This window comes from Gadus macrocephalus, chromosome 19 (genome assembly GCF_031168955.1).
Source record: "Gadus macrocephalus chromosome 19, ASM3116895v1".
Classification (NCBI taxonomy): domain Eukaryota; kingdom Metazoa; phylum Chordata; class Actinopteri; order Gadiformes; family Gadidae; genus Gadus; species Gadus macrocephalus.
Window position 1 is genome coordinate 8,620,182 of NC_082400.1, and position 23,985 is coordinate 8,644,166.

A 23,985-nucleotide genomic window follows, 5' to 3' on the forward strand; every position below is an offset into this window, starting at 1 on the left:
GCGGTTGCATTTTGCCTCTCCTCCCCCGGCTCCCCCCTCCCCCCGCCCCGATCCTTCTTTAGTTCACGCAGGGCGCTGGCTAAGGTTGACGGCACCAGCGGGGTCATTGCCTGAGGTCGGCGCCGCCTGCTGTCGAAAGTGCGGCAAGGACGGGCGCACGCGCTGCATAGGCTCGCACTGCTCTCTCGCTCGCTCGCTCTCTCCTCTCCCTAAGAGTTTACCGCGGGTTTTACCTTTCCTTCATCGGCCTTCCTCTAACAACGGCTGAAAAGCAGAGCACCTGCTGCCAACCAAAACACTCTCACTCGCTCTGGCACCCGCTTGCAACTGTCACCATGCTAGGTCTCTCTCTCTCTCTCTCTCTCTCTCTCTCTCTCTCTCTCTCTCTCTCTCTCTCGTTCTCTCTCTCGTTCTCTCTCGTTCTCTCTCGCGCTCTCTCTCTCTCTCGCTCTCATGTTCACTTATTGTCTCCCCCCGTGTCTTGCCTGTCTCCTCCTGGTCTTGAGGTCCGCTGTAAAGGAGTGGGCGGATGGAGAGAGTGTGTGTGTGATGTATTTGGAGGCGTCTCCCCCCCCCCCCTCCTCCCCTCCATCTGGTGGCTAGTGTCTCGCTCAGGGTGTCAGGACCGGCTCCGACTAGCTACGCCTTAATGAAGGGTGTCACCAAGGTTACCCCGAGCTGGCACGATGCCCGGCCCTCCCCATATCCCCACTGTCCCCCGCATCCACGTCTGTCTGTCTGTCCGTCCGTCTATCTAGCTGTCTATCCAGCCATCTCTGGCTCTGTCAGGCTATATTTATGTCTTTCTATCTTTCCATCTATCTAGCTGTCTATCTCGCTGGCTCTGTGTCAGTGTATATTTATGTCTTTCTATCTTTAAATGATTCAAGATTCAAATGTCTATCCATCTCTATTTCGGTCTTTGTAGATGTGTGTCTGTATTTGTGTCTGTTTTTCTATATTTTTTTGTTTAATGTGTGTGTCTGTCTGTCTTTTTACCCATGTGCCGTATTTATCTAGCTGTGTGTTTGTCTCTGTTTGTCTCCGTCACTCTCTCTCTGTCAATATGTGATGTTCTTGGGTTCCTTTAGCGTATAATATTCCCTATATGATGTATGGTGGCTCTCTCAGTCTATATTTCGGTCTTACCATCTATCTTTAAATAATTCAAGATTCAAATAACTATCTAGCTCTATTTCTGTCTTTCTTTCTGTGTCTGTATATGTGGGATAATTTGACTATAGCCTTAGAAGGATTATCATTCTTCCTTACATGCTATATGAATGAGACAGGCGTGGAAATACTTTCTTTGATGAGTCTCCTGAAATCAGAGAGATCAGCAGATGTTCTGTGCCACCAGTATGCAATAATATTCCTTACAATATAATTATTCTGATGAGGTCGAGACAACCTAATGGTTAGAATGCCAGGGGGAACTTGGTGTTCCTCGATGGATAAGAGAGGCCAGTGGTTGTTGGTGGTGGGGAACTGGGTGGAGGGTTTGCCACCAATACGTTGTTGAGAACCAAGTTGCGCTTGAAGACGAAAGCAGAAGTTTGTGGATGCTGAGGCCATGTTTGGGGGTTGTTTGATAACAACCTTGGCTTGGGGCTTATGGGAGGAATCACAGAGTGAGACAATATAAAGTGTGTGCCGAAGCTGGAAAAGCAGGTGTTCTGCAGAGCAGCTCGGCTTTGTATTACTTTGTTAAAGTTCTGAATAAAAGCCTTAAACTTTATTTACCGGTTTCCTGATCTCTTTCCTTGTGAGAGTTTAACTGTTGTACTTTCCACATCTGTCTGTCTTTCTATCTCCCTTGTTTTCTCTTCCTGTGTGTCTGCTTGTCTTTCAATGACTGTCTGTCTTTCTATCCATGTGGCATGTTTATCTATCTCTCTGCCTCTCCATCTGTCCCCTGTGTGTGTCTGCCTCTGTCTCCGTCTGGCGCTCTGTCATTATGTGTTGTTGTATCTTGTTGTGTTTCTTTAGTGTATAATATTCCCTACATTCGTATGGTGATGATATGCTTAATCATATTTGAGCAAAGCTTGAATTACATTCCAATCACGTTTAAGCCTGGGGCATGTCACTGAAATAGTGAGTGTATAAAGGCCCTAGTTCTCATCTGAATAACGCATGGAGTGTTATGAGAAGAATAATCTGGAGCATTTAAAAGACGGCAGCAACATTTTAGGATGAAAAATGCACTACTCTATATTTGTGAATGTCAGCGATTCCTCAATCGAATGCTAAACCCGATGATACAGAACGACATAATCAACATTAACGTTATGCACCCAAATTATGTATTTGTGTAAAGAAGCAACACAGGCTAATATATATATATTATGGGAGGAATACGGCCAATCTCTGTTAAAAGTTGGCAATATTTACCGGCTCGTAGGGTAAGCCATGCAATTAGTTTTTCCGTATCCATCCATCATTTTCAACTCTCCATCTATAATGATACTGAACAAAAAAATAAAACTGTGCCTGGTTGAACACAGATTTTGGTGTCCAATGGTTTCCAGATCAAAATGGACTGCATTTGTATCCAGAGAGCTTTACAATATTGCCTGACATTCACCCATTCACACGCCGACGGTGGAGTCAACCATGCACGGCAACAGCCAGCTCGTTGGGAGAAGTAAGGGTTAGATGCCTTGCTCAGGTGCACCTCGACACTCTGCTAGCAGGAGCCGGGGATCAAACTAGCAACCCTGCGGTTACCAGCCATTCCACTCTACCTCCTGAGCTACTGCCGCAAGGCTGTTGGTAAAGCCATTTAAATCGAACTGAACTGCCCAAACCCTGATGAAACTGGGCCAGAAAACGTGACGCCTGCAACGCCAATGACATTAGCGCGCTCTGGCTCTCCCTCGTGTGGCGTTCATTCCCCCACTGTCTCCGTTGATGCATGGGGGGCTATTCAATGAACACGTTGAGACAGGGGGGCATGCCAACCTTGTGGGCTGGGGGGTGGCCTCCAGGGTTCAACCGCCAGCCACTTCCCTCCACGTTTTGATCCAGCCTCCGGTTAACCAGAGGGGCTGGCACACTTACTGCAACCATGCCGCACCCAGGGGTGACTAATCCCTGGACCTCTGCGGCCACAAGCTTTAAGCGCTAACACGTGTTCCCGCGGTTTGATATTTGGTGGGCGCTCTAATAAATGTCATGTATTTACCGCGCCAAATCCCGTGTCCACCCTGAGCCGCCACCGCTGAGAATATTAGAGAGCACAAAACGAACAAACGGCAAGGATGTAATCTGGGGGAAATCGCTGTTAATCGCTCCAGATACAATCGAATGGGGCAAAATTCTTCCAATAATGGGAATGGCGACAGTGAAGAACTGAGGTATACTGTAATCTTTATTTCTTTGCTACGAGCTAACGGATGGTAAAAAAAATAATAAAAAAGCTAAAAGGGTGGCAGGGGGCTTGACTCGACAGGCCCTCACTATCATGGAAGCGGCAGTATTCAACCTCCACTGGGTTCATCAGGGGTAGGAATCCTTCCCACATCCAGAGGTAATGCTCCGGGGAGAAAGGATTGCGGGGGGACGGGGGGAAAAGGGCGAGATGGGGGTGGAGATGAGGGGGCTTCAGCCCCACTGCTGCTGCTGCTATTGCTGCTGCTGTTCCACATTGTCAGACAGCACGGGGAATTCCTTCTCTGCCAAGCTTTTAAAGAACCATTACTGTCACTGAGTGCCCCGACGCCGGCCTCCAACGGCAGTACAGAGGGGATACGACCGGATAATCCCGGCCACAGCCCGCGCACGCACAAATACACACACACACACACACTGACACGCACACTCAATCACCCACACACACACACACTGACGCTCTGATAGGTCCTACAGTGCACTGGGTAACATGTGGGAGATTCGCTAGCTTGCCTTTTGGTCCAAAAATAAATTATATATTTTACAATGAAATATTAAGAGCTCCTGACCCCTTCCGAGTTTGACTAGTACATAGGGCTTCCTAGAGATGGCATGGGAGATGGAAAAAAAACGATTTGCACCGGCACGCATTCATTCACCAAACACGTTTGTCTAAATTGCTATACAGGTGGGGCTTACATAATAAAGTAGCTATGGGAATTGATTTATTTATGAATTAGAATTGATTTGATCCCATCCAAATCTTTGTTTCTCTCTACGTCTAGCTGTTTAACCAATGATAAATATATCATTTTTCAAAGAAGAACACACCCATACGCAGGACAAAAGAAGACTAATTCCTCTCCATAGCCTTTTTTTCCCCTTTTCTACAGTGAAAGTTGTTTTTCCAGGGTTATGGCTTCAGGGGTGTGACCAGTGTGACTGTTCCCCACCTTTTGAACCACTATACTTCTACATTTCTATCACAAAGTCGCACAGGATATGATCGTACAATGAGTGAGAACTCACGGTCCACTGGAGGGAATGATTTATTGGCAGTTAATTCAATGAGCACACCCCCCCCCCCCTCCCAACCTCCCAACCCCCTAGCAATAGCAACAATAACAAAGTGTAATTAGCTAATGAAGATGATATAAACATATTTATTAACCCATTTAACCTTTTTGGATAAATGCAAAGGGAATATTTATATACATTTAAATATATATATCTATGCATCATTTTTTAATTACCTATTACCTGCGTCCAATAAATGTGCATTTTTTGGTTTCGTTAATTAGCCGAGTGTTGTTCCTCGGGACTCGGGAGGCCTTGAGCGCTGAGCATATTGCCTTGTCTCCGTAATGTGCTTATTCTTCTGTGTACAGAGAATGCAACAAACTTCCAGCAGGCAAATTCCAATTCAATGAAAGAACCCCAAGGGCGTGCGCAAATAGAAAAGCAATAAAAGATATCCGGCAGATAGGTGCTATCTGAAGTCATCGTACTGCAAAGCATGCATTATGCCTTTGTCCTTGAGACACCCCCCCCCCCTCCCCAAGCCCCACACACACACACACACACACACACACACACACACACACACACACACACACACACACACACACACACACACACACACACACACACACACACACACACACACACCACTCTGCCTCTGCAATAGCTTCTTCTATCATATGAGAAAAAAAATGTGATTACAAGATTGCTTACCTGGAAAAAAAATACTAATAAAACTAGAGATGTTGTCCAGAAGTCATCATCATTGAAGTGGGGGGGAAGCAATCTCTCCACCCCGAAATTATTCTTCTGTTTCAATGAGGTTCTAGTTTTGAGCCAAGGCCATAGATGAGTTTCAGTTGCGGTTTCCGACATGTCCCTTATTACCGTGTTGGCCGACCGGCGCCCAGGTGGCCTAAGAGTTTTATATCCGACATGGAGATCGGGAGTAGCCACAAAAAACTAAAGAGCGACATGGGATTCGTATTTTTTCTATAATCGTGAGTCACTTGTTTCATAGCTATACATGTACCCCCCGTCAGTAAAACCTTCCAGACAGAGCGTGTTAAAACAGTAAGCTGTTGCCTCTTCCACGTCTTTTCCTATTGGTGTTTAGTGTGTGTGTGTGTGTGTGTGTGTGTGTGTGTGTGTGTGTGTGTGTGTGTGTGTGTGTGTGTGTGTGTGTGTGTGTGTGTGTGTGTGTGTGTGTGTGTGTGTGTGTGTGTGTGTGTGTGTGTGTGTGTGTTCATTAACAATACATACACTGGTGTTAAATCTGATGATCAGTGTTACAAATGTAAGGTTGGTTTTCCTATCATTTATGTCGTGTGAGTTTTGCATGTGACATTATTTGAATGAAACTAATCGAGACAGAAGCATTACATAATTACATAAATTAAAAGGCTCCTCTTGCCTCAGGTGAATTGAACACCATCCATGGCAAGTAAACAAGGCCAACTAAAGAATACATGCATGAATATCTAACTGCCTGTAATCCCGCATGTGTAAAGGATGCATGTAAACCCATGTACACAATATTTGGAGAAAAAGTGTTCAAAACAAGAAAATGCTTTGATTGACTAAAACTAGGCCACTAAAGGGTGCCGACCATACAACCAGGTGTGAGTTTGTCCACCCATATTTATGATTAATAGATCATCTGTCTATCGGGGAGATTGCTGAGGAGAAATATCCAAAATTCACTTGCAGTTGTGATGTCATGAAATAAATAAAATATACATTTTCAGTTCAGCCCATTATGGCTAATATATGTGGCCCTTTTAAAGAGCCAGTAAGTCAGATTCGAAAGCTGAGATTTAAAGAAATGCATTTTGGGTTTTGAGTTTTAGGAAATAGGGGGGCTGTGTTATGACCCACGCAAACCTCATGATACGTTTTTAGGACCGTCGTTGTGTATGAGCGTTATAATAAGCGATATTGTATAAGAAAGGTGACACCGTAGCGTTATACTAAAGGTGTCCGGGAAGCCTAACCCTCACTCGAACGTGGACATCAAATAGATTGCAGCTCAGACGGAGCTTCAACGTGTTGAAGTGTTTAAAAAGCTAAACTTTCTCTTGGACGCTGCAGTCAACCGCTGCCCAGACAGAGCTCCACACGTCCACTGGCACTGCCATTACCCCTAGGCCGCAAGGACTGAGTGCCTCGGAAAAGGCACTCGGACATCACGAAAGAATGGCACCTGTGTTAGCAGCAGAGTGGAAATGTTCAAATAGAATTGTACCCCTTTTTTCTCAAATTTCAGACTTATTTCAGTAACAGTGATAGAATGGCCTAGATTACCATGTTGACGATCATATAAGACAAATACCTGTCTTATACAATTGGTTTTGGGTTCACTAGTTTTGGGTTTTGGGTTGTGCCCTACTGCTGACCCATGATCCTTTGCGGTGTGCCCTACTGCTGACCCATGATCCTTTGCGGTGTGCCCTACTGCTGACCCATGATCCTTTGCGGTGTGCCCTACTGCTGACCCATGATCCTTTGCGGTGTGCCCTACTGCTGACCCATGATCCTTTGCGGTGTGCCCTACTGCTGACCCATGATCCTTTGCGGTGTGCCCTACTGCTGACCCATGATCCTTTGCGATGTACCCTACTGCTGACCCATGATCCTTTGCGGTGTTCCCTATTAGAGTTGTCCTACTGGAAGTACGGTGCCAGTGAGTAACTTTCAGGTAACTTTCCCCACTGTATCATGTCATTATTCCCACAGTTTGCTTGCGTCGAGCGTACTGCCTCTCTATTCGTTTAGTACACCGTCCACTTTAGCACATACTCAAGTGAGTGCAGGAAGCAAATGACCTGGGGAAGATAGGCTATAAAGTGAGAGATAAAGAGAATATAGAGAGAGCTACAGGGAAGACATAGGAGGGGAGGGGGTACAAAAAGAAATGAAGACAAAGAGAGTGATAAATATTTTCAGACAAGCTAGTACACGACCAGACGAAGCATTGTTATGAATAACTGCACTTTTTGTAAAGTGTAATTAAGGTGGTTTTCTGTTACACTGTTTAAAGCCAAACGACTCTTTAAATTGATATATTTTAATCACCGTAATAATTATTTTCAAAAGAAGTTCACCTTTGAGAAATGTTTACCCAGCCATTCACATACGCAACCCTGCCAGTCCAACAACTACCGCTGAATTTGCAAGATTCCGCGATAGTAAAAAAAACACTTTGTGTTACCTTATGTGGACAAAATGGGTTAGGAGTACAAAAGAAATAGAATGTGATTTTACGAAGCAATGTAATAATACAATCAAGATTGTAGACAAGACATTGTCCTAGTATAATTAACAAAAATGTTGTCAGTTGAGAGCTCAATGTATGGAAGCACTGTGACATGTGAGGTTATTCTCCTATCGTCTAACAGGGAACCGTCAACACAAGTGTTTCTAAGAGGAGTGATATCCAGTGTGATCATGAATCCAGCCGAACAGCAGCAATGCTCAAGCTATAGGGAGACGCTGCCTGTTTGAGTGCCTCTCCCTTAAATAGGCTCAGGCCCTGTCTTGCCAGGTGCTTATTATTAGGGCAGACTCTACCTAATTGGCCTTTTGCATGCGCAGGGAAACAGAGCACCGATTTTTAGACGGGCAGACGCATCCCACGCCCGTACCAATCCAGACACTGATCAGATCCCTTATGGCAGACATTTTGGAGAAAAAAAAGAAATTATGACATTTCTACCCGGTAATTGACGTTACTTCGTCTCCTACATGGATGGTCTAAAATATGTCTGATAGGCTAATAGGACGTTCCTTTAAAAAGATTTGTGTTTTGTAATAATAAGGTCAGTGTTATGTCATGGTTATTCCACATTTTCTGCAGTGCAAACAGTGCATTAGAAATTGTTGTTGTTTTGGCGAATAATACTTTTGACTAACTTTTTTTGTACGAGAAATTTTTGTAGACAACTATAACTAAATTATTATATATTTCACTGGTATGTCTATCATCAGTATAACAATGGCATGTTATGCCAATGATAATGAGTTGAAAAAAGCCACTATAAGCCATCAGAACACAAAGCTGTCTTTAATACAGTGTCCATGCTATACATTTCAGTCTGGTAGAGATTCCTGTTCCTTTAAGCCCAAATATAGATTTCTAACCAGCCGACACATAAAACGCAGCACATTTTCAACATTGAGCTTTTCAACATAAAAGGCAGACAGGCACATTGGCGACCCCCACGATGGACTGCAATGCACCAGATACACATTGATCCATAGGCTTTATCTTTCCTTTAAATTGACTGTGGCCGTGCATTGTATACATTTTCATCAGTTCATGGAGCGACTTGAATCTTTTCCTTTCTCAGTCACCATGTTCCATTTTAATTGTTTTATATTAACCTTACCCGCTTTGACTTTGATGTCGAGCCCCTCCCTGACCGTGCCTTGTGTCACCTGCCTGCTATAAACAGATAGGGCTCTCTAAATAGGATTTTCTCCCTGGATGCAAGATCAAAATAATCCACTTTCTAACGTGGCCAGCAAAGTTCCTAATTTTCCCTAAGTGCCGGCAAGTCCAGCACCTTGCTTAGCTCTGCGTTTCCGAGGCGAAGGCTATGCAGCCCGTTTCCACGCACGCACTGTTCAAAGGGAACATTCAGGTCCAAGGTTCCCTGAGCCCATAACATAAGGACATAATGCTGGGGTAGGAAAGAGGCTCGTTTTGCACAGTATCCGGCGAACCCATTATACAAGTCTCCAAAAAGCTCTCGCTTTCGCGTCCAAAACTAGTCTGATAAGAATCTTCTATTATGAAATTAGAACTTCTCAGTTTGCTGCTTTTGCTGTAACGTGACCTTATCTATTGGGGGATGAAATCATCTGTTCCAGTGCATTCATACTGTTCTATTCACACTGTTTGTGTAGAGAAATGTACAGGCTTTATTCTGTCCCATGAGTTTTAAAAAGAGATTTGGAATGATCGCTTGTGTTGAGTGGTAATAGATGCATTCAGAACATCTATTATTCAATAATAGATGGATTATTCAATAATATTTGTATACAATATGTATACAGGTGTATTCCAACTACTTTTGGGTTCAGAAACACAATGGACTAACTTTTAAATGGCTTCTTATATATATCTATATATATATATATATAGATATATATTTATTTATTTATTTGTCTATCTGTCTGTCTAACAATTTTTTCCATCCTCCATATTTTTACATTATCCTACGTTATGTCAGAAAGGTCCTCCCATTCAAACCCAAATAGTCAAGAGTGAACCCACACATTACAAGGAGTTATCGAACAAGAAGTTTGGGTGGAAAGCTGAAGGGGAGGGCGGGGGCACAGAAAAAGAAAGGCAACAGTCACTCCGAGCCAGCGAAGTCAAGAATTCAGCAGATCTCCTGGCAATTAGAGGTGTGTGTGTGTGTGTGTGTGTGTGTGTGTGTGTGTGTGTGTGTGTGTGTGTGTGTGTGTGTGTGTGTGTGTGTGTGTGTGTGTGTGTGTGTGTGTGTGTGTGTGTGTGTGTGTGTGTGTGTGTGTGTGTGAGACATCGGACACACCGCCCAATCAAATGCTGACGAAAAGCTGCATGTCACGCCTTAGGACAACCATGGCAGCCATTTGTAGACCCAGTATAACCACTAGGACACAAGGGCCCTGCAAATGAGAAGGCCTGGGCTAATACCCGTATTCTCTCTCTCTTTCAGTCTCTCTCTTTCTCCCACTCTCTCTCTCTCGCTGCCTGGCGCTCTCCACTCTCTCTCCGGGTGTCAGGGTTGAAGTCTGAATAGTAATAGGGGCTGGAAGGTGCCCCGATTGCCGGCCGCTGATCCTGTCTGTGGTCGTATATCTGGTCGGGGGGGGAGGCGGGCTGGAGTGAATACCAGTCGTTAACTAAGACTCTGGGTCCCTGGGGGTCAGGGGGAGAAGAGAGAGCTTCCCCACAAACGCCGCCACCTCCACCACCACCACCCCCCCCCCCCCCCCCCCCCCCCCCCCCCCCTCCTCTTTCTCCGCCTCTGTGCGGAGCGGTGAAACTATTGAGCAGGACTGGACCCCTACCTCGCAGCGCGGATCGGGGTTTTAAAAGGACTGATCTTGGCTTTCACAAGTTTTTCAATTCATCGTGCTTCGCTTCTGCTTTGAGTCCCATCCTTTGGGTTTCAGTGTGCGTTTTCCGTGTTCGTTAGGGTGTTTGACTATTTTCATCTAAAGAGCAAATGCTGGCGTTGACCTTTGGGGTCTTTGTCCATTTGTGTTTTGAAGAACTGTGCATGTCCGTACTCGACGTTAGTGTTACTGATCATTTTCTTTCAGCGATGACGGTTTCTTTATTAAGTTAACATGAAAGGGCAGAATAGACATGAAGCCAGACTTTAGGACTCGCAGGCCAAAGGTTCTGGGATCAAACCCGCTCTGCCTGTAAACCCTATAGCTAGTCATTAATGACAAAAAAACTGAAATGCTGCTTTGGATATGATTCTGTTTTTAATAGTAGAAAGGCAATTATATTAAATAAACTTCTCTCCTGTCATGTTTGTGGTGGGCGTACACAAGAACAATTATTGAAATCGTGTAGAATTCCCCTGCAATTCTATCATTATCCCGGGGATACTCATCCTCTTTAACAAGCCTACCAAGGTCATAATCTGCAATTCCCAGAGAGCCTTACATAAAGCAGCTACACCCTTTGACTATAACTAGCACAGAACTAGCCCCAAATGGAATAAGGCACTTTCACGGGATCAAATATAGCTGGGCGTGCATTTTATCCTTGTTCACCATTCTACAGAGGCTACAGACGTCTTTTGGTGCTGTTTTCTCTCTCATAAATGGATAATTGGGGCTAGGCTGTGTGTGTGTGTGTGTGTGTGTGTGTGTGTGTGTGTGTGTGTGTGTGTGTGTGTGTGTGTGTGTGTGTGTGTGTGTGTGTGTGTGTGTGTGTGTGTGTGTGTGTGTGTGTGTGTGTGTGTGTGTGTGTGTGCGCATGTGCGTGTGTGTGTGCGCGCATGTGCGTGTGTGTGCGTGCGTGTGTGTGCGCGTGCTGAAAGGGTCCATGCAGACCGAGAATCCGTTACTGCCCTCGCTGCTCTGGCATTGGTCATACATATAGCGAGCGGAGAGCTGGCCGAAGACGGCTGTGTCCCAGCAGAGGTGAGACCTGCAAGGCCTCTGGAATCAATGTAATTGAGGGAAGGGGGCTTTGCAGGCAGAGCCCGCAGCACTTTCCAAACATCACTCCACAAGCCCATATTAGGGCGTGCACTCGGAGGGCGCCTCCGCTCTCTCCGGCTAATCCACCGCGCGTAGCCCTCCACTAAATCCATAATATATGCCGACGGCCGGATTCAGGGAGGAATGTTTTAATGAAAGGTGAGGCGCTTTTGTTCTTTTTGCGGCAATTTGTTCTGTTTATTCGGTGATGTCATATCGTGCTCCCGGCTGGGCTGGACCCAAATACACACACCTGGGGGTGCCCCGGCGGCCCCCCAGGTACAGCGTGTACCGTTAAGGCTCAGACCTTACGGCAGAGACCCGGCTTCGACTCCAGCCCCCGGTCATTTGCGGCACGTCCCCCCCTTTCTCTCTCCAATACATTCAGCTCTAACTCTCCTGTATAAAAAATGGAAGGAAAAAAATCTTTAAATATATCTCTCCACACACCTGTGAGTGAACATGGAGGATTCTGTATGTGGATTATCCTGCCGCGTATTGCATACGTTGTTATTTGATGAGAGTGCTTATTATACAGCTACGGGGTGCAGGAAGTTAGAACAGTGAACGTTCTCCATTATATCACATTGTGTTTCAGTTGTAGGAGTGTTGCCAGCCTCCTCCTAACATCCTATTATGTTTGTGAATCTATCAGAGTAATAGTTATGGATTCACCCCGGCTGCAGTGTACAAAGAGACTTTTATTTTTGTGTCAGTAGCTGGTCGCGCAAAACCAAGTGAATCAATATTTTTTTAACAGGCATCCAACACAAAAAAGATACTTATCACCCTTCCAAAGTTTTGTTCAATATCATAGAGACCAGTAATATAACTAACATTTTAAAAAGTTGCAAAATCAATAGTGTTTGCTGCAGGGAAAAAAACACATTCACATTATGTATTTTTTTGATGCTGAATGCATTCGTTTGGACGGAAAAAAAAGGGTTGCTGGAGATATAGTTTGAATTAAACAGATGTATTATTTACCTCTATTCTCTATAGCAATAGATGTATAATGATAATCATCATCATTTTTATTGTTATATAATTCATATTGTGATTATATAATAACAATAATGGTTGTTCTGTACAGGACCAGAACTTTACAGGCCTCCACCAACTTGGATACCACCAAATCTTACTTAAGGTACATTTGCAAGCTAGAGTGTGCGTTCCAATTTTAAAAGCAACCAAGACTTTGGGAATGTTATGGGAGAGAAAAAGTATTTTTTTCTGCATTTCCATTGTGCTAGATTTTCAAGAGTAACTTTAGACACAAATCCATTCGAGCCTTTCCAAAAGAAATAGACGTAAGGCCATACTGCCTAAATATTTCAGATGCCCATTTTTTATTTTGCTGCTCACCTTCAATTTAAAATGTTGTATTCTGATTCCTCTCAAAGCCCGACATTTAGCCAGGGATACCTTTCGTTTCAAACGCAGATCCTATCATTTTGGTAAAGGCGAGCTCAGCAGCCTTCACTGGATGGTAAAAAGTAAGAGTGTGCTCATCAATTCTCTTTTAAATCAAATGCAGACATCCAAATCCATGGAGTTAGTTTGCACATTAACAGAAAGGTCTGTGCCGATTTGCAAGATGGAAGACAGCAAAATATATTAGTCTTCAAAGGGCATCTCTTAAAGAGATGTTACGATGTGTAAATGACCGCATTCTTCAAAGGGGAAAGGAAACGAAAAAGTAGATTTGCATGTCCATTTCATCTGCCCGCTGTAAAGACCATTGGTACACCAAGGATGTCTAAGTGTGCATATTTGTGTACTTTACAACCTCTTTTACTGCTGTAAGAAGAAATTGTATCTAGAAAAAATGCAATGGTTTTGAGTTCAACATCCAATAACATTATTGTAAATGACTGAGAATTCTCTGTGTGGCTTTTGTCCAGAAGTTTTTTATAGCCTGAATGGAAGCTGTGTTTGGAGAGTGGTCACAACACATGATGAGCTTTTAAAGTTGAGTGTTGATGCACAAGCTACCATTGACGCTCCCCTGGACGTGATGGACCTCGCGGACTCTCCACCCTGACAATGTGCTCAAAGTGCAAACCATTTCAACTTTGACACTGTTGACTCTGACCAACTAAAGTCCATCCTATCAGATTACAGCTTTGTTTGACAGTCCAAAACCGGGTGAATCTAAACAGCAACGTCTTTCTCTCTAACTTAACCCTAATACCTGTTCTATGAGGAATAAGACTTACGTCAGTCTCACACACACACACACACACACACGCACACTCGCACACAATGAAACCCACACATGCGTCCAAACGCTTCGCTTGACTCTTATCATGTGTTTGCCGCTTCAGTGCAATCTCCCTAGCCCAGCGGAAGAGCGTTGGCTTGTATGCCTGCGTGGATATATTGGTAAACATGAATTCGGATTGCGTCGTGGACTTTTATGGCTTCGGATTCATTCTGTCTGTATTCAGGCGAGCAACACCGGGAATATAAAAACCACGGGCAGGATAATCTAGTGGTTAAGGGGTTTGAACTCCCAGCTGAAAGGTCCAGGGTTGAAACCCCAACGTACGCTACTCTCTTTGTAGGCACCATTCAACAAAGATGGCCTACCTGCTCCTGAATGGCGTATATCTCAAAAGATATCCACGAAGACACTTGTAATAAAAGCGTCTCCTAAATGGCTGAATAGTACAGTAATAGAAGTAACTTAAATATAAACATTAAAGTTCTGTCTCCCCCACCCTACTGTTATATTATCTGACTAATGCATAATTTATCACCCTGGAGTGAAAAAAGACATGAATGCTAAAGTTTAATATTTGATTTTTCTTACCTGGCTCTCTGGTCAAAATGTCAGCTCTCTTTATCTTCTCTCAATCTAATCCACTTCCAGACTTACTTCCTGACATCGGTCTGTCAGGGTAATGTAGAACGTTTGTTTTACTGCCATTGTGGAATGACTCCTGAATTTAAAGATGTAGTGCTGAAGTTACTAAAGTTTCAGTTTTAAGATGGCCAAACAAATGAAACGATTCTGCAAAGTTTGAACACACTTCCATACTTACTTGGCATTAAGCATAATGGTGTTAAGTTGTGAAAGAAAAAATGGTGTGTGTGTGTGTGTGTGTGTGTGTGTGTGTGTGTGTGTGTGTGTGTGTGTGTGTGTGTGTGTGTGTGTGTGTGTGTGTGTGTGTGTGTGTGTGTGTGTGTGTGTGTGTGTGTGTGTATACTTTGTGTGTGTATATACAATTAAACGGTCTACTTTGTGACCATGATACGTTTTGTTATGATACCAGCAGCCTGTACAATGACATAGCTTAATTTAACAGAGGTAGAGAGGCGTGTGTACGATATATACTGCCCACTGTTTGACCTCCAAACAGAGGTGACACGTCCTCACCCAAAGGTAAGCAAGGGGTAGGATGCAGTGGATGTAACGAGGTCTGCATTATTTTTTTTAATTAGGAGGGGGGGGGGGGGGGTGGGGGTTGTGGGGGCGGGGATTGTGAGGTGAGGCTGGCTGAGGGCTGATGTTTATAAGCCCCCAACAGTACCTCCTGATAGCTGTGAGCTGAGCTCCAGTTAATCAAAAAATCCTGCTGGAAGATAACGACTGCCAGAGGCTCTGCCAGGTTTGCAAAATTTAATTAGCAGAACGGTAAATCTCTCGTCTATTATACTTGTGCTCAAATGCTCACAAATCACCGGCACCACCGGCGGTTCCCGGCGCCAGCAGGGCCACGCTTGGTGGGTTCAGGACATGGTAGGGTTGTTTCCGAAACATGTGACACGGCCTTGAGGACCACACACACACACACACACACACACACACACACACACACACACACACACACACACACACACACACACACACACACACACACACACACACACACACACAAACCCATCGACCACACAGCTTCTTGATGATGATGATGAGGGTGGGGGACACTGTCCCATGCTGGGACTGGATCTTGTTTGCTTCTCAGAACGACGATGACGAGTGTGGCGGCTTCGTTATGGATATGGACTATGTTGGTTTCCCAGATGCAGTGTGGGTCGTCGGCATGTTTTTAGTTGCACCTCTCGCTCTCTCACACACACTCTCTGTCTCTCTTTTTCTCTCTCTCGTGCTCGCTCGCAAACAGGTTTACAGAGCAGTAATGACAACATGGTTGGAGGAGGAATCTGACAATATCCATGGTAGCTTTTGTAGAATTTCAATTTTGGTTGGGCTGCACCAGTGGGTGGATTTTCATTTTTCCCTTTCCCATGGCCTAACTTCACTATGTGACTGCAAGGTGAAAGGTCATCCGTTCCAATTTAAAATGTGTAGCAGAGCCTGCAGGGGCTGGAACATTGTAGTCTTGTCTTTGGTTTTGTTTAGGAATAAAGTTTTTTTCCAATATGAACTAGAATGGAAAACATGTCTTATGCGTATTGGACATGTTTTGACATTCCCCAGACATAAATATGTTTATATGAATTTGATTCTATAATGATATATTGGAAATGATTTAAATTTCTGTTGAACCACCCCTTGTACAATCAATTTGAGTTTGAGCCATCACATGAATCTACCATGTGTCAAATTGGTTTCTTTACCAAGAAACCCAGAATCGTTGCACTTAATTAGACATCAGAACCTGCCTCTTTGGCAGGCAGAAATGATGAAATGTTTGATTAGGAAGAAGTCCCGCCCTGGCATTGCACCCTGTTGAAGGAGGAGTTGCCAGAGTGTTACTTTTAGATTATTATTATCAAGGAAATCCAAGAAAGATGGATAGTTAGTATTGCCCCTCCTACCTATCCATATTTAGAATTAAGTCAAGAAAAAGGTCAACTACAAGAGAGAAAAGAGTTTTGATTTGATTGTGATTTAAGAAATGCAATTGAATCCCAATACAAGATCCATTGGGAGGAATTGTCTGCCTTTCTCCCCAATGAAATGAAGTGGTGTGTCCATGGTATGTCCTTCTTCCAGCCAGGCACGTCGATATGATTTTCGCCAAAAACCGAATGATTTTCGATTATTTAAAATGGGACAGCATGCATCGTTCTGCGGCTGTCGAGACAAACAAATGCACCGGAGCCCATGCAAAGCCTAATGCACCGCAGAGGGGACATTAGAAACATACATCCTCTTTTATTGATGTGGTCAATACAGTCCATTAGGCCGGGGGATTTAAAAGCCACGAGCTCCTCCGCCTCCATTAATATTTCCCCTAACCCATAATACCCCTGGCTCTTTGTGGCAAGAAGGCCGACTTTGTTTTCTGTCTCCTCAAATAGCACGGACAAAAAGGGATGTTTAAATGTTTTTGTCATTAGCTTTTTTTTATAAACAGTAAGAGGCCGCTTAATTTGACATGAGATGGAACGGTTTGGATCGTCTGGATATTAAAAGCATCAACTGTGAACATAATTAATCCAAAGGTTTTAGCTATAAATACACGCACTATCGATGCTGGTCGCCGTCGATCGTATGTGTCGTGTGTGTGTCGATAGTTAAGCAAGCGTCGTACATCCAGAATCGTAATGACAACCTCTTTGCCCTGGCCGCAGCCGCGATTTGTGCCAACTGCTCCGTCTCCGTGCCAATCATTGTCACGATTCCACAGTTGATCACATTTTCCGCGCGTGATTGATGCCGGCTTTCAGCGCATACCCCCACCAACGCACATATATGCCACCCACTCAATCTGTCAGAGTTTGAGACGAACTTCATGTCCAAAATTAAAAAAAAATAAAATCCGACAGGGGGCTCTAACTCAGATCACACCGCAGGGTTTAATGACTGAAGGTTGCCCCTCAGCGGCTCTCTGGAACCGGTTCCAGAGTTTGAGTTTCTTACGCACGACAATCAGCAGGTGACGGCTCAGTGTTTGATCATCGGAAAAACACCTGGAAATGTCTGGGTTTATTTTTTCTTACACTGTGATCTGCTGAACAGAGTGTCAGATAGGCTTTGAGCCACGCTCGCTACTCACGAGATGTTCTGATATGCTCAGGCGCATGTGAGAGAAAGAGAGAACTGGAGATAGGATTTTACATTTCGACTGTTCACTTGAATCTTCTGTCTTTTTTAAAACGAATGAACCAGCTGCCAATATAATCACTGTCTATCAAGCACAGAAACAGACTTTATGAACCCAAATCCTGGACAATTGTACTCTGTAAATGTCAAAAGGCAATCATTTTAAAACCTCTCCCTTTGTGAAATCACAAGTGTCTACCAGATGATTAAGACCCCCAATCAACTTTTTCCAGCCAGTTGTAACATCCCATATTGTGAAGTCACAAATTGCTAGGCTTTTGAAATGGCTTGCAATGGCTCATCAACATGACACCTAATGGTAAAATAGGGTTATTTTAAGGCTTATCATAATTACAGATGTCATGTTTAATTTGACTTAACTGTGTTGTTTGGGTTCAAGGAAGCATTTTTGTGGTGTACTTAAAAAAAGCACCCAGAAGGAGGCTCAATATTGGGAATATATAATATTATAGAATATAATTTTATTATACTATATAATATTGCCGTCTCGATGGAACAGTTATATCAACTTTAACAGCCTGCAGCCTCTCTCTGGCTTGCTCAAGGGACCGGAAAATGTTTTGGTCTTATTTTACAATATATTGTCTATTATAGCCGACTGCCACAAATTCATTCCAAGGGTACACAACAGATGTAAAAGCAAAAATGTATGATCAGTACCATAAATTATTATGCCATTAAATCATGTATTAGTTCTGTACGTCTTATTATATGTTATAGTATATACAATGTATACAAAAAACCAACAGTATAATGACATTAGAATTCATTGGTAATTCATCAGTTCTAACAGAAAGGCCAGATTTACTGGTTGTTTTCAGCAGATTTATACGATAGTTTTGCCTTCAAAGTTTTTCAGTTTGTATTTTGGAAACTCTTTGTACACAATATAAGGGTCAGTTTTATTGCCTCTGTATTTAAAATATCTTTTGTCTTTGGCACACGGTTGCCATGGCGATAAAATAAAATAGCCAACACATTATACAAGGAGTTCCTATTATAAGCTTTATTTTAAACTGACCATATTCTGAAGCGTTTCCTCTTGTTACCAGGCAACAGCCGGTCACATTAAGTTGATTCTATTGAAGTTGTGTGATTCTTCAGTTTTACTATTGAACAATTTTAAGGGAAGGTTCAAACAAAATCATAATTGCTTTCCTGAGATATTTCATAACATGGATGAAGCAATGTAAATAATGGGCTACTTATTCAGACCTTCATCTTTCTCCAATTTGATAACCTAATGCAGACACAATTCAGCCAGTATGTTCTGTTGTGTAAACCGACGCTCAAACTGAATCTACCAATACACATGTGAACACTTCACATTGGCTGTAGTTGTCTGAAATGCCGTCTCTACAACACTGATGTCAGTCTAGCCAGGAACCAAACCAAGCGAAAAGAATAGAACAAGATTAACTGCAGGGACCCACAGATAGACAGATTTCGGGCAGTTAAGGCCCGGGCCCACCATGTTCAGGCTTATATATTTATACAACTACAAGCTTCTCACTTTTAAATGCTTGATTACAAGGCAGCAGGGTAGCACCTCTCCAAATAATATATTCATCAACCGCGGACCGTGATTAAACTCACAATCCCACTTTCTCTTTGAAAGTAGAGTAGCCTATTCCAAAACATAGTATGTAGAGTGGCGCATTCCAAATCAAACTTGAAATAAGGAGTAGCACTATTCCAAATCAAACTTGAAATGTAGAGAGGTACATTCAAAATTTATCTTTGAATATTGAGTCGCACATTCCAACTTTTGTAGCTAAAGAAGAAAAGTGTGGCCTGGCAATGTGGGCGTCGACCAGCTAGCGTTGATCTGTCCATCATACATCTCAGAGGAAACAAGGTAAAAAAAAAGTGTGACGGCTAATACCGCTCACACCTTGTGTTAAAATAGGGATCCTTTTAACGTATTCAATACCTTAAATATATCATTTTAGTCACATGCACCACCACATCGCTGCAAATCTAATTTGGGCTAATTCTCCCACACACACACACGCTGACACACATACACACAAACGCACACACACCGGACACACACACACGCGCGCCCACACACACACACACACACACACACACACACACACACACACACACACACACACACACACACACACACACACACACACACACACACACACACACACACACACACACACACACTGTGTTTGTGTGCATGTGTCTGTTCACTCATATAGCCTTTGTTCAGTAGCCTACTACATAGGCTCATAACGACTTGATCCTTTTATGTTGCCTTGTTGAACACATTAGATATGTCTGCGCAAGGAGGCATGAAATAAGAAAATAGAAGAAAAAACCGTGCCTTTAACCCTGCAACGTATAGCAGCACCACAAATTCCTCCAGCCTTATATGCAGTGGATGCTCCATTATTGTGATGTCACAAAGGGATAGGTTTTTTAATGGCTTGTAATGGCTCATCAGCCACGATACCTGCTGCTAAAATATGGCTGACCTTTAAGAACTAGCGCTATTGATTCCACAACAACAAATTGCATTTGAAAATTGCAATACAATATCATACATTACTGACCAAAAAGCAGTTAATTGCATGATACAATATGCAACAATGTGTACTTATTAAATGTCATTTTTCTTAGGATTTTTTAAAAACACAATATGCAATATTTTGTTGCTTGAAACGTGCTCTAAAACACATTTTTTTGTGTAGAAATTAATTGAAAGGCTATACAGTGACCGAAGTCAATTGGCCCATTTCTGAAGAGGAAACGGAGAAATTCTAGAGAAATTCCATTATATTTTCTGTGAGTCTGCTTATGCTGGCCAATCAACAGCCAGTTGATACCTACACATCCAGTGGATTTAATCAATTTAATAAACGTGACTTTAAACCTCATAGGCTATCAAAATGTTTTATTTCCAACGAATAGACGAGGCTAGTTTGACAGTATTGTTGCTGCTGTGTGTGTTGAGGAACCAAGCATAATATTTTTACTCTTGTGTACTTGTACAATAAGAATTAAATAAGAGCAATTCTGATTCTGATAGCAGATGTTGCATATTGCAGCTTTAAAAAAATCAAGAAATTCAAAAGCCTTGAGAGGTTATCACGCCCGAGCCAGTACAGTTGTGCTACTGTTCATCAAGGTTAGATGAGAGACCATCCATCCCTCTGACTCCCTTCCAGAAGATGCATTCCTGCGCATTCCGCACCGACTCCATTATAATCTTACAACACCCGTGGTGATAAGGTGAGGTTGCCCCTCCCACCTCACCATGGCGACACCGCAACCCTGTCTTCATGAGGTCGTAATCACCATTGCTTTTCCTTTCTCTACCAGCCCCTGTCCCGGCCACATGTGATATTGATGGGAGAGAAAGATGATGATGAACCATGATGATGGTCTGAAATTCCACTGAACAACCAGCATTTCCTGATCATTCTTATGAAGAACGTCTTCACCGATTGTCTGTGTCGTCAACCTCTCGCTCAAGCCCAATTTCAGTATATTGTCGTTTCCTGGTAAAAAGTTTTCTTTAAACTTTTTTATTTAATTCATGACACTGCATACTTGGTTAACCATCCCTTTAGTTTGAATTCCGATTGTTTTTATGAACAATATTTTCCTTTGATTTAATTGGTGTGGAGTATGTGAATCATGATCGATATTTAGCCCTATTTTATCGTAAGGAAGCCAAGTCTTTCTGAATTCTTTTTAACAAGGATATCCTTTCACCAGACGCATTAATTCTCATGTTTGTCAGATCATTTCGATTAGGGGGCACTTTTTCAATGAATGTGAAATTGGCAAAGTGATAGGAGTTGTCACAGTACGCACTGGAAATGAATACAGAATGAATGCCTTGTTTTGTTTGTTTGACAATAATGGGAGGTCTGGCCTACAAGCCTTATTAAGCAATTGACTGACGTGCACTGTCTCTATTGATTGTCAATCAATTACAAAAATAAGCTTCGTTTTGGGGAAATATTACTTGGCTGAAATTGACACAATGGCATTCTGCTAGTCTTTGCTCTAGTGGTGTGTGTCTGTGTGTGTAGGGAACGACTTTGGTAGCTCGGAATACAATTGTCAACTACAAAACCCTTACTCCACTTAATCGTTCCTGCTTACTGTGTGCTTTGTAATACCCCTAGAAAACCAGGCTTCATGAGTAATCAGCTAAAAAAGGCAAGGAAAAGCTATTTGGCAAATCAGGCCTCCCAGAATGCAGTAAAACATAGCTGTCAAAGTTATAATTAATTGAGGGGAAGAAGTGAAGTTAATGCATCGATGAATAGTATGGATACAAATATATATATATACATATTTTTAAATAATTTGAACACAGGGAATTGGGATTCATCGGCTCTATTCCTGTGTCAGGACAGTATCAGAGCATTTGAACACACACACTTCTGTCTTTGTTTAATACCACTGCAGCAGAGCAAGGGCATTAAACAAAGACAGAAGTTTGTTTATGAGCAGCACGCTGATAAAACTGGTTCAACGAGAGTTCGGAGAGTTCACGCTGCTGTCTATTTCTTCCCTTCCACTACCTTGCCGGCAGCAAGACAAAAACCTTTTTCAAGGAAACCATGCTGATCTTCTTCCTACTCTGTTTCTAACGCTGCAAAATGCCTCCTGATCAGCTCTTTTTAAGAGTTATCTCTGTGTGGTGTCCTCCTTTTAGCAACGCTATGTGGGAAAGCATGGGTCGCGATCTGCCACAGTATTTTTCTCAGTAATGTGTGTTGCTTATTTTTTACCGGAGCCAACGATTGCTCCTTCTAGGCAGGGGTCGCTTCCTTTAAAAAACTGTGCACATGGATATATTAAGAATTTTAAGAAGGATCTCATTTGCAAACATTATATAATTAAACAAGTAGGAAAGCATCTGCGTCTGTGGATAGTTGTAAGCCAGAACTGACAAGACTCAGGAGTGATCTCCATGCCCTCTCTGTGAAGAGATCATCCAATTAGTCTAAATGTACGCTAGATTTGAAGAACAAACTGTCGCCTGTCTCGTCAAATTACCCACGCTAAGGTGGGACCTGACGACGAGAACGTGAAACTTAACTTATTCATTCCCCAGTAAGATGTCCAAAAAATAAAAAGGTCCCATTTTTTCTTGCCTGTGATAGCTGAGGAACATATGGTTCACTTTGAAGTGTAAGTTACAATACAAAATACAGGTATCCACTAGGTATAATAACCATCTATCTCTTGTTGTGTAAGCGCTTGGTTAATTAAGCGTGCTGGTCTCCAGACTGCCACTAAACGGGCGTGTACAACCTCCTAACTGCCTAGCCTAGCGTGATATGGATGTTGATGGAGTCACGTCGGAGCTAGTGTCTCTTATGAAGTGTTTCTGTTTATTCATATGCAGTCGGGGAATTGAGCGTTGACTTTGGACATGTGGGCTGAAGCTCGAACGTATAAAAAGCTGACATTGTAAGTTCACGCTCAGCAAGCTATTAGTTTCTGAGCACAGAATTGTGTTGAGCTAATCAGTTGCTATTGCACCACTGGAGCTGCCAATGTCCTCACAATGTTAGGAAATCTGTCATTTAGAGCGTTTTGATCATAGTCAAGCATGCTTGCTGTAACTGCAGATCAGTTTTAGTGTTATATTTCTAGTTAAATATATATATAGTTATAGTGATCAAATGGGTAGGCTGAAACTAAGGTAAAAGCACCAGTCTACCTCTATTAATCCCACTGATATTGCAGGCACAAGTCACCTGGTACACATTAAAACAGTGATATTGCTTATGTATAACCGCCCGTGCACACAAGTGTATCTAATGCTAGAATTGCCAAATATCGAAAATGAAACTGTTAGAGGGCCATGCCAATTCACAACATTATAAATCAACCGAGTGCTCGTCTTCCACCCAGCGGCCAGCAGCATGCCATACACAGTATTGTTTATTAGTTTCTTAAAACCTAAACTCCATCTGTGTTCACGATCTTATAACCTCACAAAATGTGTAAGTGAGTTCTGTTATCGTTTACACTCGCAGATGGTAAGACGAAGGTGGAGGAGGTAGAGGAAGGTGAGGAGGTAGGAGACGAGGTAGTGGAAGGTGAGGAGGTAGGAGAGGAGGTAAAGGCAGGGTAGGAGGTTGGAGAGGAGGTAGAGGTAGGGGAAAAAGGAAGGAGAGGAGGAGGTAACTGAGGAGGAAGAGGAGGTGGCGACTGTGGAGGAAGAGGAGGAGGTGACAGAGGTGGAAGGAAAGGGGGAGATAAGGTAGGAGGAAGGAGAGGAGATAGGGGAGGAAGTAGTTTAAATTAGAAAAAGGAAGGAGAGGAGGAGGTAACGA

The 23,985-nt window shown here is 43.0% G+C and overlaps 1 long non-coding RNA gene across 1 annotated transcript in view; it reads left to right on the forward strand.

Annotated features, from left to right (window-relative positions):
• The window catches only part of LOC132447467 (uncharacterized), a 453,739-nt gene extending 429,984 nt beyond the window's left edge, over positions 1-23,755 (forward strand). Inside the window, exon 3 of the long non-coding RNA XR_009523092.1 lies at positions 23,743-23,755. This is a non-coding gene — a long non-coding RNA (uncharacterized LOC132447467). The remainder of the gene's footprint in view (positions 1-23,742) is intronic.
• Positions 23,756-23,985: the final 230 nt, after the last annotated feature.